An 18,306-nucleotide genomic window follows, 5' to 3' on the forward strand; every position below is an offset into this window, starting at 1 on the left:
AAGGGGTTTCTGAAGAATTTTCTAACTTTTACTGTGTTTAATAAAAGGGATATACTGAGGACATCTGGGAATCTTCTGTTTTGAACTGGAAAAATGATCACACTCAAAAGAGAGACAAGCATCTTCTTGTTAATGTATTCAAACTGTTTGGGTTGTTTTGAGTTAAACTTTTCAAAAGCTGCAGAGGAAAACTAACAGAGCTTTGCACTGTGTGTAGATGGAGTATTAATGGATGATCTACACAAAAAGTTACTAGATGGAATTCCTTTATATATAGTACAAACAATAACTTCATAAGAATAAACAATAAGCAGACATTGTAAATAGATGAAGGAATCTGAGTTCATGCTGCCTATTTTAATAAGTGCAGCACTTTCAATTCATTCTCTTTTTCCCTTGCAAGATTCCTTGAGGCGATTCCTTCAGAGTTCCATTGTCACTCTTTCAAGTAGTGTTTCTCAATGTTAGCAAATCTCAGATATGTGAACTTACCTATCCTGCTGTATTGGGGAAATGCCAGTGTTCATGAGACCACCATTGGGAGAACACTGAACAATGGTGTGCATAGCAGGGTTGAAAGGAAAAAAGGCACTACTCTCTAAAAAGGACATTGCTGCCTGCCTGCAGTTTTGAAAGATAGCAATAGCACTAAGACTTACATATACTCACTGCTTTACAGCCCCTCTCTGAGCAGTTCACAGAGTCAGCATATTGCCCCAACAAACTGGGTCCTCATTTTACCCGCCTCGGAAAGATGGAAGGCTAAGTCAACTTTGGACTAAAACAAACTGTTGGATCACATGGATAAGCCATAAGTTAATGGAAGAACATTCTATGGTTGAGATAAAAATCAAAAGTGGTTTGGTGAAAGGAAAAAACTGGATTTCACTATCAGAAATGTATCCCATCTATGAAACATGGCAGTGTCTTAGTCTGAGCCTGTTTGCCTGCCTCTGGACAAGTATAGCTTGCCATAATTGATGAAACTACACTGCTCAAAAAAATAAAAGGAACACAAAAATAAGACATCCTAGATCTGAATGAATGAAATATTCTTATTAAATACTTTGTTCATTACATAGTTGAATGTGCTGACAACAAAATCACACAAAAATTATCAATGGAAATCAAATTTAGCAACCCATGGAGGTCTGGATTTGGAGTTACACTCAAAATTAAAGTGGAAAAAACACTACAGGCTGATCCAACTTTGAGGTAATGTCCTTAAAACAAGTCAAAATGAGGCTCAGTAGTGTGTGTGGCCTCCACGTGCCTGTATGACCTCCCTACAACGCCTGGGCATGCTCCTGATGAGGTGGCGGATGGTCTCCTGAGGGATCTCCTCCCACACCTGGACTAAAGCATCCCCCAACTCCTGGACAGTCTGTGGTGCAACGTGGCATTGGTGGATGGAGCGAGACATGATTTCCCAGATGTGCTCAATTGGATTCAGGTCTGGGGAATGGGCGGGCCAGTCCATAGCATCAATGCCTTCATCTTTCAGGAACTGCTGACACACTCCAGCCATATGAGGTCTAGCATTGTTATGCATTAGGAGGAACCCAGGGCCAACCACACCAGCATATGGTCTCACAAGGGGTCTGAGGATCTCATCTCGCTCCCTAATGGCAGTCAGGCTACCTCTGGCAAGCACATGGAGGGCTGTGTGGCCCCCTAAAGAAATGCCACCACACACCATTACTGACCCACTGTCAAACCGGTCATGCTGGAGGATGTTGCAGGCAGCAGAACGTTCTCCACGGCATCTCCAGACCCTGTCACGTCTGTCACATGTGCTCAGTGTGAACCTGCTTTCATCTGTGAAGAGCACAGGGCACCAGTGGCGAATTTGCCAATCTTGGTGTTCTCTGGCAAATGCCAAACGTCCTGCACAGTGTTGGGTTGTAAGCACAAACCCCACCTGTGGATGTCGGGCCCTCATACCACCCTCATGGAGTCTGTTTCTGACCGTTTGAGCAACCACATGCACATTTGTGGCCCGCTGGAGGTCATTCTGCAGGGCTCTGGCAGTGCTTCTCCTGTCCCTCCTTGCGCAAAGGCAGAGGTAGCGGTCCTGATGCTGGGTTGTTGCCCTCCTACGGCCTCCTCCACGTCTCCCGATGTACTGGCCTGTCTCCTGGTCGCGCCTCCATGCTCTGGACACTATGCTGACAGACACGGCAAACCTTCTTGCCACAGCTCGCATTGATGTGCCATCCTGGATGAGCTGCACTACCTGAGCCACTTGTGTGGGTTGTAGACTCTGTCTCATGCTACCACTAGAGTGAAAGCACCGCCAGCATTCAGAAGTGACCACACCATCAGCCAGAAAGCATAGGAACTGAGAAGTGGTCTGTGGTCACCACCTGCAGAACCACTCCTTTATTGGGGATGTCTTGCTAACTGCCTATGCTTTCCACCTGTTGTCTATTCCATTTGCACAACAGCATGTGAAATTGATTGTCAATCAGTGTTGCTACCTAAGTGGACAGTTTGATTTCACAGAAGTGTGATTGGCTTGGAGTTACATTGTGTTGTTTAAGTGTTCCCTTTAATTTTTTTGAGCAGTGTATGAATTCTGAATTGTCCTAGCAAATTCTGCAAGAAAATGTTTTGAACTGAAGCTCAAGAGAAAATGGGTCATGTAGGAAGAAAATAGTCTAGTCATAACAATCAAAACATGGTTAAAGCAGAAAAAAGTTGATGCTTTAGAATAGCCAAGTCAAAGTCCTGATCTTAATCCTGTAAGAATGTAATGGGAGGACTTTAGTTTTGTTTAGTTTTCTTCATTGTCACTGCACCTCATACAACGAAATTAAATACTATCTTCAGTGTACTTTATGACTATAAAAATAAACACAAACAAGCATCCTTTACATTCTATACATTGAATTGAAGCAGGCAGTTCATGCAAGCAAACAAAAAACAACCCCCCCAAACCCACTTTTTCTTGAAGCAGTTCTATAAGGACTAAAGGGCTAAAATTCCTCCAAACTAATATGCAGGACTCATTACTTCGAAAATTTACCTGCAGTTATTGCTACCCAAGGAGGTCACACCAGTTACTGAAGAAAGAATCACACACTTTTGCCACACATAAATATGTAATTTTGGGTCATTTTCTTCATTGATTAATTGAGCAAGTACAATATTTTTGACTCATTTGTTTCATTGGGTTCTCATTATCTAGTTTCAACACGTGTGAAGAACAGTTCATGCTTTAGGCCATACTTTTAGAACTATTGTGAATTCAAACATATTCACAAATATTTAAGCACCACATGATCTTTTTGGTGTTTTGTTTTTGTTTTATTTTTAATTGCCAGTCTTTTAGAATCATCAGGAGTATGATATAAATTTATTTATAAATGGTATAAATAAATAAATGCTGCTTCTTGAGGAGTTTTAAAGGATAGCACAGTTTGTCTTTCTGCAAAGGATTTCTATATGTCTGGATGGCATCAATCCCACAACAAAAATGCAGCGTCTGGTACTAAAAGGAACAGCTAGACACTCTACAAGATCTTCCAAAGGTAATCCACAATCCTAAACTTTCCCATCTACATTATTTTGTAGCATTGGACATATTGCATGGTGGCACAGTGGTTAGAATGCAATATTACAGGCTAATTCCTCTGCCAGCAGTTGGATTCTGACCGGCTCAACGTTGACTCAGCCTTCCCTCGTTCTGAGGTTGCTAAAATGAGGACCCAAATTGTTGGGGGAAATATGCTGACTCTATAAACCACATAGAGAGGGCTGTAATGTCAATTCATAAAATATTTCTATGATCTTTTTAGAGTTGCCAACAGAAAGGGAGTGGGGAGCAGTGCGGTAGCTTGCAAAACCGAAACCGCATTCCATAAATGTTTTCAAAGAGAGTAGCTTAAGTGACTGAAGTTTCTGCCTTGCAAAATTCTAACTGGAGAGCATGATTGAAGACTATTGGCTATGGATGTGCCCCGCTAGAGAATATGAATTACAATAGACCCAGGGGGTGGGGGAAAACCAGGGCCAAGGGTGACAATTATGTGTCTCAGAGTCGGTTACACCCAGGCAGTACCGGACATGTTAACTCCCAATAAGAAAGTTTGGCTCATGGCTCATGATTTAGATGGGGTAACTGCCAGAATCCTGATAGTACTAGCATTGTGAAACTAGATAAATCTTAAGTACTATTGCTGTTGTAGAGTCATGTTCCATGATAAAAATAATAAATCAATCTTAGGATCATGCTGTTAGGTATTTTTGTTACTTTGACAAAGTCCATATGTCTTTCTTAAATTTGTTTTTTTTTTAATTTGTCAGGAAAAAAATTCCATGCGTAAACCAGAAATGGACAGCTGCATATTATACTGAGTCAGCCATTGGTTCATAAGGACCAGCGCTGGCTACATTGCCTGTTGAGAACTCTTTGGCTTTCAATTTGAATTTTTCCCAGGTGGTCAAAGGCTAAACCTGAATCCTTCTGTGTGCAAACAGAGACTATCTCTGAGATAACACTTCTTAGGGTCACTAACAAGTCTTCTACAGAAAGCAACAGTGGAATCTAGTTGTGATTGTTTTTCACCAAGGTTGTGAAGAAATGGATATATTTAGCCAAGCTTTTTACCTACTTTACGGTTGACAGCTCTTCCCTTTGCTGTTTTAGATTGAGGGAGATTGATTACTCTATGAACGTTCGTGAAAGGCCATGATGGTTATTGTTTTTTATAATGCAGAAATCATTTTCTAACATCTTAAAAAAAGTCTTCCAAGAAGAACTCTTCCACATCATGTCTAACAGTCATTGTTAGGAATGTTTATTTATAGTTTGAAACCATAGGAACAGGAAGAGACCTTTATTACAAAATAGAAAGAAAGAAATATAACTGCATATTTTGCCTGATAATATCTTGGTGAATAGCTGGCGTGGAGATTGGCTTTTTTTAAAAGAAAGTGAATCTGAAGAATATAGTTTATCTCAGTAGTTCCCAAAATGGGCGGTACCGCCCCCTGGGGGGCGGTGGGATGCCTTAGGGGGGCGGTAAGAGGCAAGGGGGCCGGCAGGGGGGGCGCTAAGAGGTGGCAGGGGGATGCTGGAGGTGGGCCCCTCGCAGGGCACAATTCAGGGGTGAGATTTTACCAGTTCGGAAGAACTGTTACCGTTCCAGTAGGTTGAAGAACCGGCAAAAAGGGCCCCTGGTTGGCCCTGCCCCCTCCTCCATTTTCTGCTGTCCTTATTGTGCATGCATGACATTGCGCGCATGCGCAACAATCGCTGACAGCATTTCCCGCCCGCCATGCCCAGTCACTCCTTATGTAGTACACGTGCGCTCGTTTCCTATTTTCCCGCCTGCCATCGCTAGCAGCACCAGCCAGCCAGCCCACCCTGCCTTCCTACCATCATCTGATCTAGGTGAGTTACACTCTGCAAGCCCACTCCAGCTTTCCTCCACTTTCCCAATGTGCCTGCCTCGAACGCAGTGATGGTGGGAGTGGAGGAAAGCCAGAGTGGGTTTGCTCTCCTTTTCAAATGTCCCGCTGCTGCTGCGTTCAAGGCGAGGCCTTGCAGGTCACCCTATTGAGCCCCTTGCATTGGAGTGTGCAGCAGTCAATTGGATGAACCTGCGGGGCCTCGCCTCGAATGCAAGGACGGCAGGATGTTTGAAAAGGGGAGCAAACCCACTCTGGCTTTCCTCCGCTTTCCCGATGTGCCTTCTAGATTTTCTCCACTTTCCTGACATGCCTGCCTTGAATGCAGTGGCGGCGGCATGTTTGAAAAGGGGAGGAAACCCAGAGTGGCTTTGCTCTTCTTTTCAAACGTCCCACTGCAGCTGCATTCGAGGTGAGGCCCCACAAGCTCACCCCATTAAGCCCCTTGCACCGGAGCGTGCAGCAGTCAATGGGGTGAATCTGAGAGAGGGAATGAGAGAGAGAGAGAGAAAGAAAAGAAAGAGAAAAGGGAAAGAAAGAAAATGGGACAGACAAAGAAAGAAGGGGGGATGGAAGGAAGGGATAGAAAGAAAAAGAAATAAGGAGGGAGGGAGGAGAAAGATAATGAGATATTTATTCTAATCCAATCACCTGCTCCAGCAGAGTTAGAAGGGAGTGTGTGTGTTCTTGTAATTTACCAGTACATTTTGGTTTTGCCTTCTTCAGAATTGGCACTGTAATACATTGGGGAAAAGTAATTTTTTAGGGTGGAGGTCTGGTCCAATGGATCCTGTTTAAGCCTCAACAAAATGTGAGAGCTTCCTGATAGTCTTGGCCATGTTTCATCCACAAAACCTTTAATTAATAGAAGCCAAAGATGTTTCAATGTGCTGGCAAAGATGCTGCCAAATACGTTTCAATGTGGGAAAGGGCCTCTAAACTAGACCTCATTTCAATCTGATGCATCAGCTCTCTCTGTCTCTCTCTGTCTCTTTCTGTCTCTCTCTCTCCCCCCTCCCCCCCACTCTTTCTTTGTCCCTTTTCTTTCTTTCTTTCCCTTTTCTCTTTTCTTCTTTCTTTTCTCTCTCTCTCTTTACCTCTCTCTTTCTTTTCTCTCTCTCTCTTTCCTTCTCTCAGGCTCACCCGATTGATTTGGTGCACCGCTCCACTTGGACATAAAACAAATGAATAAGAATCAGCAAAGCATCTCTGATTAGATTCTATTCACTACTAGAATCTAATCAGAGATGCTTTGCTGATTCTAGTCCAATGACCTGCTCCAACAGGGTTAGAAGGGAGTGTGTGTGTATGTGTGTGTATGGCTGTCAAAACTCCAAAACAGGTCAAGTAGCTCTGGGGAGGTCAGTCATAAATATTAGGACACTTGCCAAGCAACCGGCCGTTAAGCAAGGACCACTTGTATTCGGTTTTAAAAAGCAGATTTCTACTAAATCCCCCCCCGTAACTGTAACTCTTTTCAAACCAGATGTGAACATACACATATTGTAAATATTCTGATTTTCAGAGCAGAAATGACAGAAGCATAAAAATCAAAGAAGAAATGTAGACATTATAGTGTGGAGTATCTGAAGTATGGATTTATACCAGCAGCATCAAACCAGCAGCTGCCACAGTACCTAATATGTGGGAAAGTATTTTCTAATGAGGCAATGAAGCTTTCCAGTCTGAACGAACATTTGAAGAAGGCACATCCTGACAAGGCAGACAAGAATCTAACTTTTTTTCAATCATTTCATGACAAATTTCAAAAGCGCCCAACACTGTCTTGCATGTTTTCTAATGCTTCCCAACAAAAAACTGATGGTTTGCGTGCATCATACAACATTTCATTGCTGATTGCTAAGTCTGGAAAGCCACATACTATTGGTGAAGAACTCATCCTACCAGCCATTAGTGAGGTTCTGAGTACTGTTTTGCTAAGTTACCACATGATATAATTAAGACAATTCCTGTCAGCAACAATTCAGTTCAAAGATGCATAGATGAAATGGCTGAGAATGTGGAAGATATATGTGCAGCATACTACGGACAACAGACTTTGCATTACAGCTGGATGAATCAACTTTGCCAGGCAATAAATCTTTTCTTCTTGCTTATGTGCGCTTTATTAAAGATGAAAGTTTGACTCAAGAGTTGTTATTTGCAAGGCAGCTAAATACAGGTACTAAAGGGGAAGTCAATATTTCATGTTGTTGAGCAGTTCTTCAAAGACAAGGAAATTCCACTAACCAACATACTTGCTTGTGCAACTGATGGAGCACCATCAATGACTGGTCGCTACCATGGGTGTGTTGCTTACTTGAAAAAAGCAGTGCCAAATGTCTTTACCATTCACTGTGTCATTCATCGCCAACATCTGGTTGCAAAAAACCTCAGTGATCGCTTGAACAAGTCATTACACACTGTCATTACTGCAGTGAACAAAATTAAAGTACATGCTCTCAATGATCGACTATTCCGGGAGCTCTGTGTTGAGAATGATAAAGATTTTGATCGTTTGCTGCTTCATACAGAAGTTCATTGGCTATCAAAAGGCAACTGTTTGAGATGCTTTTACAATCTTTTTGACACTGTTGTGGAATTTTTTGAAGGCAAGAATGCTTTGTTCAGTGATGAACTCAAAGAGATCAGGCATGACATTGCTTATTTATCAGAACTGTTTACAAAGTTCAATGAAGTGAATTTGCAGTTGCAAGGAAATGAAGTCAATCTTATTAAGGCCAAATCTGTCATCTCTACATTTATTTCGAAGTTAGCTCTATTCAAGCGCAATATAGGCCATCGCGAGCTATACCAATTTCCAAGCTTGTCTGAGCTAGAAAAGAAAGGTGGGATACAAGATGATGATCTGCATGTTTTTTGTGACCATTTGGACATGCTGCATAAAGATATGTCTGAGCAGTATCAGGATCTTCTTTTGATGGAAATTCCAGATTGGGTGATAAATCCATTTTTAGATACTGAGGAAAATGGGATAGTGGAGGAACAACTAATAGAACTGAAAAATGACATTGAGCTGAAGCCAAAGTTTAAAAAATCGTACCAAGAGTTTTAGGTACAGAAGGAAATTTCTGATCGCTATCCTGCACTATGGACAATAGTTAAGGAGCTCCTTGTTGCATTTCCAACATCATATTTGGTGGAACGTGGTTTCAGTGTGGTCATCCAACTTCTCTCCAAGCAAAGAAATAGACTCCAGATTACTGAATGTGGTGATTTAAGACTCCTGCTAAGTGACTTAAAACCAGACATTAGGAAACTGGTATCAATTCACCAAGCACATCCATCGCATTAGTAACTGCTTCACTGTTAAGTAAATTCTTAAATTGATAAATGACTATCAGACTTTGAAAACCTGGTATCACTGGATCATGTTCAACCATTTTGTTGAATTAACATTAACTTAAAAGATTTTTAAATTGGATTTTGAATAAATGTGCAATTGTTACAATTTTGAATTTTACTGTTAATATCTTCTTTGGTGGGTCGTGCAAACCGCTATTCCGAATAATGCTGTTTATAAGGGGTGGGGGTGGGGAGCACTGAGGATGAGTTTGTAGCACCAAGGGGGAGATGGACTGAACAGAAAAGAAAGAAAGAAAGGGAGGGAGGAGAAAGTGAATGAGATATCTAGTCCAACCAGATGGGTTAGAAGGGTGTGTGTGTGTGTGTGTGCATGGCTGTCAAAACTCCAAAAACAGGTCAAGTAGCTCTGGGGAGGCCAATCATAAATTAGAACACTTGCTAAGCAACCTGCCATTAAGTGAGGACCATTTGTATTTGGTTTGCCAGTCACCAAACCATGCCCACCCGGTCACGTGACCAACAAGTCACGCCTACCTGGTAATGTAACCAGCAAGCCATGCCCACCCAGTCACGTGACCAGCAGGCCACACCCACCCAGTCACGTGACCAGCAGGCCACGCCCACCCAGTCACATGATTAGCAGGCCATGCCCACAGAAATTTGAATCCCGCCCCTGGGTGGGGGCCACTGAGGATGAGTTTGTATCACCAAGGGGGCGGTGGACTGAAAAAGTTTGGGAACCACTGGTTTATCTGAAAGGGGCGGGGAATTGTTCTCCTGAATGACGTCCATGGTTTTTTAATTTTGAAATTGGTATATGTAATCCTCAACTTACAACTATTTAATGACCTTTCAAAGTTACAATGGCATCAAAAAAAGTGACTGACTGGTTTTCACATTTACGGCCATGGCAGCATCCCCATGGTCATGTGATCAAGATTTGGGTGTTTAGCAACTGGCATGTATTTTGCACTCTCCTGGGGTCATGTGGTCCCCATTTGTTACTTTCCCAACCAGCTTCCAAAAAGAAAAGTAAATGGGCAGTCAGATTCACTTCATGACCGTATGAATCACTTAATAGCTGCCTTAAGCATAAAGCCAGTTGGGTGGCTTTGGAGTACTCTCTCATTTCCCCCCCTCTGAATGAAGAAGGCAATTGTAAACCATTTCCCAAAAATGTGAAGAAAGCATGGACTGGTTTGAATAGCCACCAGGAATCAAGATTAATTGGAAGATAATAAAAAGCACAATCAGCAAGACTTAACATTAACATGAAATAAAATACAGTTTATAGCGTGTCATTTAGCCATCAGTTTTGCTAATTAAATAGCCTTTAAAGTACAAGTTTCTTGTTATTTCATAATTGATTGACTGGTTGACAGGTGGTAATATAAATATGTATAGATGTTTCAAAATTCAGGCATTTTCTTTTTCAACTGAAAGGTGCATACATTTATAGATAATTTCAAGGAAGTTTACAAAATAATATCAGCTACTCTTAATTTTTTAAAATAACAGATACTACCAATGTGATAAGTAGTTCAAATGGCTGAGAATGATGCTAGCAGATATGTAAGTTCACGCTAGGGTCACCCTTTATTTATTTATTTGATTTATTTGATTTGTCAATCGCTTACAAGATAATAGGTATAAGTGTAAACATAGTTATGAATACATGAAATGGATACATATAAGAAAAAAAATAAACAATAGGACAGGGACGGTAGGCACATTGGTGCGCTTATGCATGCCCCTTACAGACCTCTTAGGAAAGGGGTGAGGTCAATAGTAGACAGTCTAAGGTTAAAGTTTTTGGGGTTTGGGGAAGAAACCACAAAGTCAGGTAGAGTATTCCAGACATTGACCACTCTATTGCTGAAGTCGTATTTCCTGCAATCAAGTTTGGTGCGGTTGACCTTGAGTTTGTATCTATTGTGTGCTCTTGTATTATTATGGTTGAAGCTGAAGTATTCATTGACAGGTAGGACATTGCAATATATACTATAGTTAGATCGGACCGAATTGAATGTGTGTTCCATTATTGCCTCAAATGACTGGAAAATCCTATGTATTGCAAAAGATCTCAATGAAGTCTTCTACAGGGTTCTCCAGTCAAAAGTCCTCTATTTTGAAGTATTTTCTTTTTTCCTTCCTATTTTACAGCTTCAGGTATCGAAGTTACCTGGTTCTTACTCTTCTAGCAGCCTCAATCATTGTTAATTGATGTAGTAGTGTATATTGAAGTATAAATCTCCAAATAGGGTCATGCAGGTCAGGGATGATTGAGTTTCAGTATTTTTGTTAAGAATAATAAAAGGAAAGAATAAAACCCCATACAAATTATACAAAATGCAAAGAGAAACATGCAATAGGGGAAAAAAGTGTGAGAAATTAAAACACACACACACACAAAAGAACAGGAAAGAATTCCCCTTTTCATCCCAACAAGAAAAAACAGTTTTAGCAGCTTATCACCATTTCTAAATACAACATAATATCTCTTCTTCCTGTAGTTCATCCCTTAATTAAAAAAAAACAGAATTCAAATGCTTCATCAATCATTCCTCATTAGCAAAAGTCCAGGATGAGTATTCAGTTTGCCCTGGTAAAATAAGCCAATCTTGTATTCCTTCCCTGAGTTTTGAGAACTATTCTTTACCCCTTGAAAGAAAGTCTCAGAGGTAGTTTGTATTAATCTGTACTTCAAGGCAAAAGCTTTTCAAAGCCTTAAAAATCTCTTTTGTAGTCCAGCATGTAAAGTTTACCCTTTTGCCTCTCCTTCTTATAAAGTCTTTCAAAACCTTAATAGGACTCTTCTGGTTATGTATGGTTAAAGACATCTAGAAGACACCTCATTGAATGACTTCTGAAAAATATGTGTTTGCAGGAGTGGGATTTAAACCCTTTGTACTGGGATTCCAGAAAACAATTACTGAATTCTTGAGGATTGGTTCTCTGTTGCAACAGGTAGTTAGAGCATTTTACCAAGATTTAAATAGTAAAATTTGGCCTATCTTACTATAATTGCATTAAGAATATCTATTGTGTAGCCAAGTACTAGTGTTTAATGATGAATACATGCCAACCACTCTTTCTTTCTTTCCTTCCTTCGTTCCCTCCCTCCCTCCCTCCTCCCTTCCTTCCCTCCCTTCCTCCCTCCCTCCCACCTCCCTCCTTCCCTCCTAGATCAATCCAATCACAACTGATCAGAGCTCAGAAAAGGCAAATCTTTTGATACTCTTTACTTGTTTTGCTGTAAAAATTCTAATTTCCAATGGTTTAATTCAGGAGTGGGCTGCTGGGGGTTTGCAAGGGTTTGGGACCCCCAAATCCCACTCCTGGCTGGCCCTGCCCACCCCTCACCTCCCCAGAGTCCCCACAGGGCCCATTTTGGATGTAGGTAAGTGCAGGGCATGTGCAGAGGCTCAGGGAGGGGGAAAATGGGCCTCTCAGAAGTTCAGGGAGACCGGAAATGTGCCCGTTTCCGGCTTCCAGAGAGCCTCCGGAGCCCGGGGAGGGCAAAAATGCGCCCCACCCCCACCGTGGTGCAGGAGGCTGACTAGGCCACGCCCACCATGGCCACCCAGCAACCAGGCAGAGAACCCTTTGCTGAAATTTTTGAAACCCACCCCTGGTTTAATTGGAATAACATTAGCATACTGAAATCAGGGAATTTTGCAGATGAAACAAAAATAAATGTATCAAGTTATTTGGTGGGGAAGCCTATGTCTAAAAAAAAATTCTTAAGTTTACCAAAGCCCTATGAGACTGCCTGTTTTGTCATTCCTGAGGCATTGTTTTGCAATGGGCCCCCAAGTTAACAATAAATGTACAGAACTCGGAGGCAAAAATATCCAGCACTTTTCAGCTGAGTTTTTGATGAATATGTATATCCTAGATCAGCGGTCCCCAATCTTTCTGGCTCTGTGGATCAGCAGAGGCCACAGTAGGCAGTGTTGGCAGAGAGAGGGGTTGGTTTCATGTGTGCAACCTAACCCTGCACATGTGCAAATGGAGATTTGTGTGCTCTCCTCCTGCTTGCGTGGACTGGTTTCGGATGGGCCACAGACTGGTAGTGGTCCATCGCCCAGGGGTTGGGGAGTCCTGTCCTAGATAATTCCCTGGGATAAATGGCTTTATCAGCAGCTGCTAATAATTGTTTATTAATTCATTTATTTTCTGTCTTGCCTACCCTCCATAACATTGCAGACCGATCTTAGCAACAATTAAAACAAAGAAACATAAATCATAATGCAGCAGAGTTGCATTGTAGCTGCAATAAAACTAACAGCATTTGATCAAACAACAAGAAAACTATATAGAAGACATTTATTTTCATGACGTCTTTGTCTATGCAGTAGCTTTGTAACTTTCTATCTTTCTAACTTTCTTCTGTAATGAAAAGGAAAGGTGATCCCAGAAGCGAATCCTGAGTCTGAAACAGATAATGTTTTGCAGCATTGGGCAAAATGTCAGTGCCACGTCATCTGCCATTGGTTCTCAAATATGGCATTTCCTTCCTCAAGCTTTCTCTCTGCTCTAAAGTGCGTCAAAACCTTTGGTGTTTCTAATTATGGATGTGTAGGCTCAACATTTCCTGTTCAAGGAATCTCATGCAGTCTTTTAAACAGGGCAGAAGTTTATCTTTCACTTCTCAATCAAATTAATAGCATCAATGTTTTGATTAGGAGAATTTCATTCTAATAATTTCAGTACTACAATAGAATGCAATTTTCCCAGTCAAAATATTATGTAATTTAAAGAACAGAAAACCTTCATTGAAGTTCATTTAAATGTTTAAGAAACACCAATTGTTTAATTTCTTACAGTTTTTTTTTTATTGAATTAAAAAAAAATAAAATTGCGAACACTGGATTGATGATCACAAGGGCAAAGGTAATAAATAGCTCATACCATCATATCCCTCTTTTATTTTTAGCCATCTTTTCAATAAAAATAACTTCAAATTTAAATCAACTTCAAACATAACAAACCAATGTTAAAACCATAAAATAGGGCCATGTTAATAGTGACAAAAACACAGTAAAATATAAGTTTTCTGTCTGGGATATTTATCTACTTTAAGACAGATGTCCACAGAGCAATTGAGGAAAGAGATAAAATTATTTGAAATCCTGCCAGTCAATATGATAACAGGATACAGACAGATTTCCTTCCTGAATGAACATGAACTCAAATGAACAAAAACACAGTAAAATATAAGTTTTCTGCCTGGGATATTTATCTACTTTAAGACAGATGTCCACAGAGCAATTGAGGAAAGAGATAAAATTATTTGAAATCCTGCCAGTCAATATGATAACAGGATACAGACAGATTTCCTTCCTGAATGAACATGAACTCAAAGACAGAAGACAACAGTGGGACAGCCTAGCATTGTTTTGAAAAAAAGGATTATATTTTCCCCTAGTTCAGGTGTAGGGAAACTTGGCTCTTTTATCACTTATGGACTTCAACTCCCAGAATTCCTGAGTGAGCCATAAAAGTTTCCCCATCCCTGGCCTACTGGTTTTTCAGTCCCATTCAAATCAAAAATTGATTTCCCCCACAACTGAAAAACCAGTAGGCCAGGGATGGGGAACCTTTTATGGCTCACTCAGGAATTCTGGGAGTTGAAGTCCATTAGTGATAAAAGAGCCAAGTTTCCCTACACCTGCCCTAGTTTAATTTTAGGCTACTTCATCTTTTCTCTTTATTATTTCTATTATGTGATTTGGTTTATTGTTTGTTTTATACTCTTCTCTATATTATTGCTTTGTTTTTTGCCTCTATCTCATTTCCAAGACAAGAGAAACTCATCTGGACACAATGTTATTTCTATCTTTCCATCCTAGAGACCCAAGAAACACAGCAAACCATTTAGAGATGGGAGGCAAAACAAAACACTGTGGAAGACGATTGAGCTATAAACTTCTAGATTAAGAAGGCAGGTAAGGACCAACTGACAAGAAGTGGAGCATCTTTCCCTTATGTTTTGCAGTAAATTTAAGGTCTCTGAGGAAGACAGGAAAGATATTGTTGGCTTAGCAGGAGTCTTGGAGAAGATATAGTGTCTGGCACACTGGCTGCCTTGAATAAGAAAGCTATATTTCAGGAAAAGACTTCTCGCCATTATTTCTCCCTGAAATCTTAGCCATGCAGTGCTTCCTGACTGCACAGATACTGTGCCTTTTGTTTTTGAACAGTTTATAATTAATTACCTGTAACTAAGTAGATTGACTTAAAAATTTTTACTGCTTAAGATTAAAGATGATAAAAAAATAAGAAGTCCAGGGGAAAAAGCTACAAAGAAAGAAACAGAGGTGAGAAAATAGGAAAGAGAAATTAAAACTACAAGGATATCCAATATTTCCTCCACTTGGGAAAAAAATGTTGCCCACAGCATATGCGCTATCTTCAAATAAATTGTGTGCTTTTAAAAGCAACACAAATAGTATCCTTGGAGTAAGAAGAAGAAAGGAACATTTCTGCAAGTTCACCATCTTACAGAACTTCTCTTTTATCCTTTTTACCCCAAGAGAAAGTTAGAAAGAAATTATACAAAAAAGGTTGGGATGTGATGAATATTTTCTGCAAAATGTAACAGGACCAAATTTGAAGTGGTAGGACAATCCAGTAGGAAAAAGATCAAACCTAAAAATTACTTAGATGTGATAGAAATGTGCACGTGCAGCAGCAGAGCAGAAGGATTTTGTCAGCTCAGAGCTTTCCCAGAAAGAGACTTGGGTGAAGAGATTGTGCAGTTCTGAGATAGATGGGGGACAGTGGAAATAGTTCAGGGTAACCATCCTAGAATCTCTCAGAAGATGTTTAGCAGGTTAGAAAGTTACAGCTTTAGTTTGACAAGATTCCTTCTATTAGGTGCAAGCAAATACAGTAAAAGATTGAACTTGATTGGATTTCACTGTCTTAATTTTTGGCTTGGGCCTAATATCAGGTCAGAAGAAAACAGCTCCTAGTGTATTCCTATTGGAGAGACAATTGGACAGTGGGTCCAAATGCTGCTTTTGTGATTTCCTCATCCAGCCCCTCTCCTTCCTGGCCACATGAACAACAGTGAGACCTATATAGCTTTCCCTATGCTCCTCAACATACATAAACATAGATACAATTTGAGTGGAGGGCAGAAACATATAAACACAGATGCAACATCTATTTATTTATTTATTTATTTATTTATTTATTTATTTATTTATTTGTCAAGCGATTATGAAATAACAGGTATAAGTATAAACATAGTTATGAAAATATGAAATGGATACATATAAGAAAAATAAAAAGAAACAATAGGACAGGAACAGTAGGCACGTTGGTGCGCTTATGCACGCCCCCTACAGACCTCTTAGGAAAGGGGTGAGATCAATAGTAGACAGTCTAAGGTTAAAATTTTGGGGGGTTGGGGAAGAAACCACAGAGTCAGGTATCTATTTGTATCTATTGTGTGCTGTTGTATTGTTATGGTTGCAGCTGAAGTATTCATTGATAGATAGGACATTGCAATGTATAATTTTATATACTATACTTAGATCGGACCAAAGGTGGCGTAGTTCTAGGTTTTCTAGGTCTAGAATTTCAAGTCTGGTGACATAAGGTATTCTGCAATGAGTAGAGGAGTGTAGAAATCTTCTTGTGAAATATTTCTGGACTTTCTCAACTGTGTTAATAGATATGTAATGCAGGTTCCAGACTGATGAACTGTATTCAAGTATTGGTCTAGCAAATGTTTTGTATGCTCTAGTTAGTAGTGTGATATTACCAGAGAAAAAGCTACGTAATATTAGATTAACAACTCTTAATGCCTTTTTGGCTATGTAGTTAAAGTGGGCTCTAGCACTTAGATCATTAGAGGTGAGTGCTCCAAGGTCCTTGACAGAGTTTGGATCATCAACAAGGTCTTGACTATTCAGCTTGTATTTTATTTTCTGATTTTTTTTGCCAATATGTAAGACAGAGCATTTATTTGTTAAGATTTGAAGTTGCCATTTGTTTGACCATTCTGATACGTTTTTGAGGGGTAGCAGTATCGTCTGTGGTGTTGAATAGCTTTATATCATCAGCAAAGAGAACACAATTGCTCTTAATATGATCACAGAGGTCATTTATGTAGAGTATGAAGAGAGTTGGTTCTAGAACACTGCCTTGGGGACACCACTGTTGACAGGTACAGAATTTGATAGGACGCTCCCAATTTTGACCATTTGTTGTCTGTTTGACAGGAATGCTTCTATCCATTTATACAGGTGTCCAGAGATGCCATAAGATTTTAGTTTTAGTAGTAGATTGTCATGTACCACTTTATCAAAGGTTTTACAGAAGTTTATGTAGATTGCTTTGCCCTGATCGAGTTGTGTAGTCCACATGTTTTTGCAGTGTAAGAGTTGCAGATAACAGGATAGTTTTTTTCTGATACCAAATAGTTTATTAGAGAGTAGTTTGTTTGTCTCTAAGTGGATTGGTTAATAATTGATTCCATGACTTTACAGGTGATGCAGCAACTAGCACCCTATCATGATTAGACTCACATAGAGGCAAACCACATGCAGTCACTTTAATTAGATTTGGAGACAAATTGTACATGCACACCACACACCAAATTATTTGGTTAGACAGAAACAACTACATGTATCTTTGATGACCATTGAGTGTCAAGAGATTAGGAAGTATTCAAAAACCATGCTTTTCCTATCCTTTTTAAGTCTTACTATGTTACCCAATGCAATGAAATTATCCAGGAGATGTGAGTGGCTGCTTTCTTTCCTTCTTCTCTGCCTTGTAATATAAAAATTAGGTTGCTTTTCAAAAGCCCACCTTTGCTCTGAATATATTTAGAATGAAAAGAGAGGTTCTTGGGGTGAGAATGTCAGATACCAAGCCTACGGGATTTTATAATATTAGTATAATATTAGCAGTTTTTAGTATTACATCAAGAGTCCTACATGGTATGAATTGCTTTTTGAGATGAACAGGCCTGAATAAATGTGGTGTGTTTTTCCTGATCAACCACAGTGATTGTTGCTAAACAGTTTATTGCTAGGAGAAGCCACTCTCAGCTCTGCAGGTTAATTAATTACTTATTTAATAGATTTATTAATATATTTATATCCAATGTAAGTCACAGTAATTTATTAATATTTTAAAAATCCAAAGGAAAAACAAATCAAGCAAATAATAATGAATAGCTAATATCCACATAGGGGCCGTTGAAGTCAGATAGTAAAATGGGGTTAGAAATCCTCTGTCCCAAAGCCTGCTGAAAACAACAGTGTGAATTTCAGAGAATGGTGACAGCCACACCTTCAGTAGGAAGAGTGACTCGCATTCATTAGAATCCATAAGCACATGCATTGTTATGATTTTACTCTTAAGAAAAAAACAATGAGAAGTAAAATGAAATGTAAATAAATGAGACCTAAGGCTTATGTGTGAATGTCACTGTGATTCCTTATCATGAGATCATTCTTCATACACTGATTCTAGACTTTCTTGACTCAGATGACATAAAGAAATAGAATTAGGTGTCAGAAATGTCAAAAGGTAGAGTGA

The 18,306-nt window shown here is 39.9% G+C and overlaps 1 long non-coding RNA gene across 1 annotated transcript in view; it reads left to right on the forward strand.

The window, feature by feature from the left end:
- The window catches only part of LOC148132516 (uncharacterized), a 70,520-nt gene that overhangs the window by 24,413 nt on the left and 27,801 nt on the right, over positions 1–18,306 (forward strand). The window contains exon 2 of the long non-coding RNA XR_015748122.1: positions 14,598–14,693. This is a non-coding gene — a long non-coding RNA (uncharacterized LOC148132516). The remainder of the gene's footprint in view (positions 1–14,597; positions 14,694–18,306) is intronic.

This window comes from Notechis scutatus, chromosome 2 (genome assembly GCF_049901735.1).
Source record: "Notechis scutatus isolate UNSWTSFEM ecotype Mainland chromosome 2, rNotScu1.2, whole genome shotgun sequence".
NCBI lineage: Eukaryota > Metazoa > Chordata > Lepidosauria > Squamata > Elapidae > Notechis > Notechis scutatus.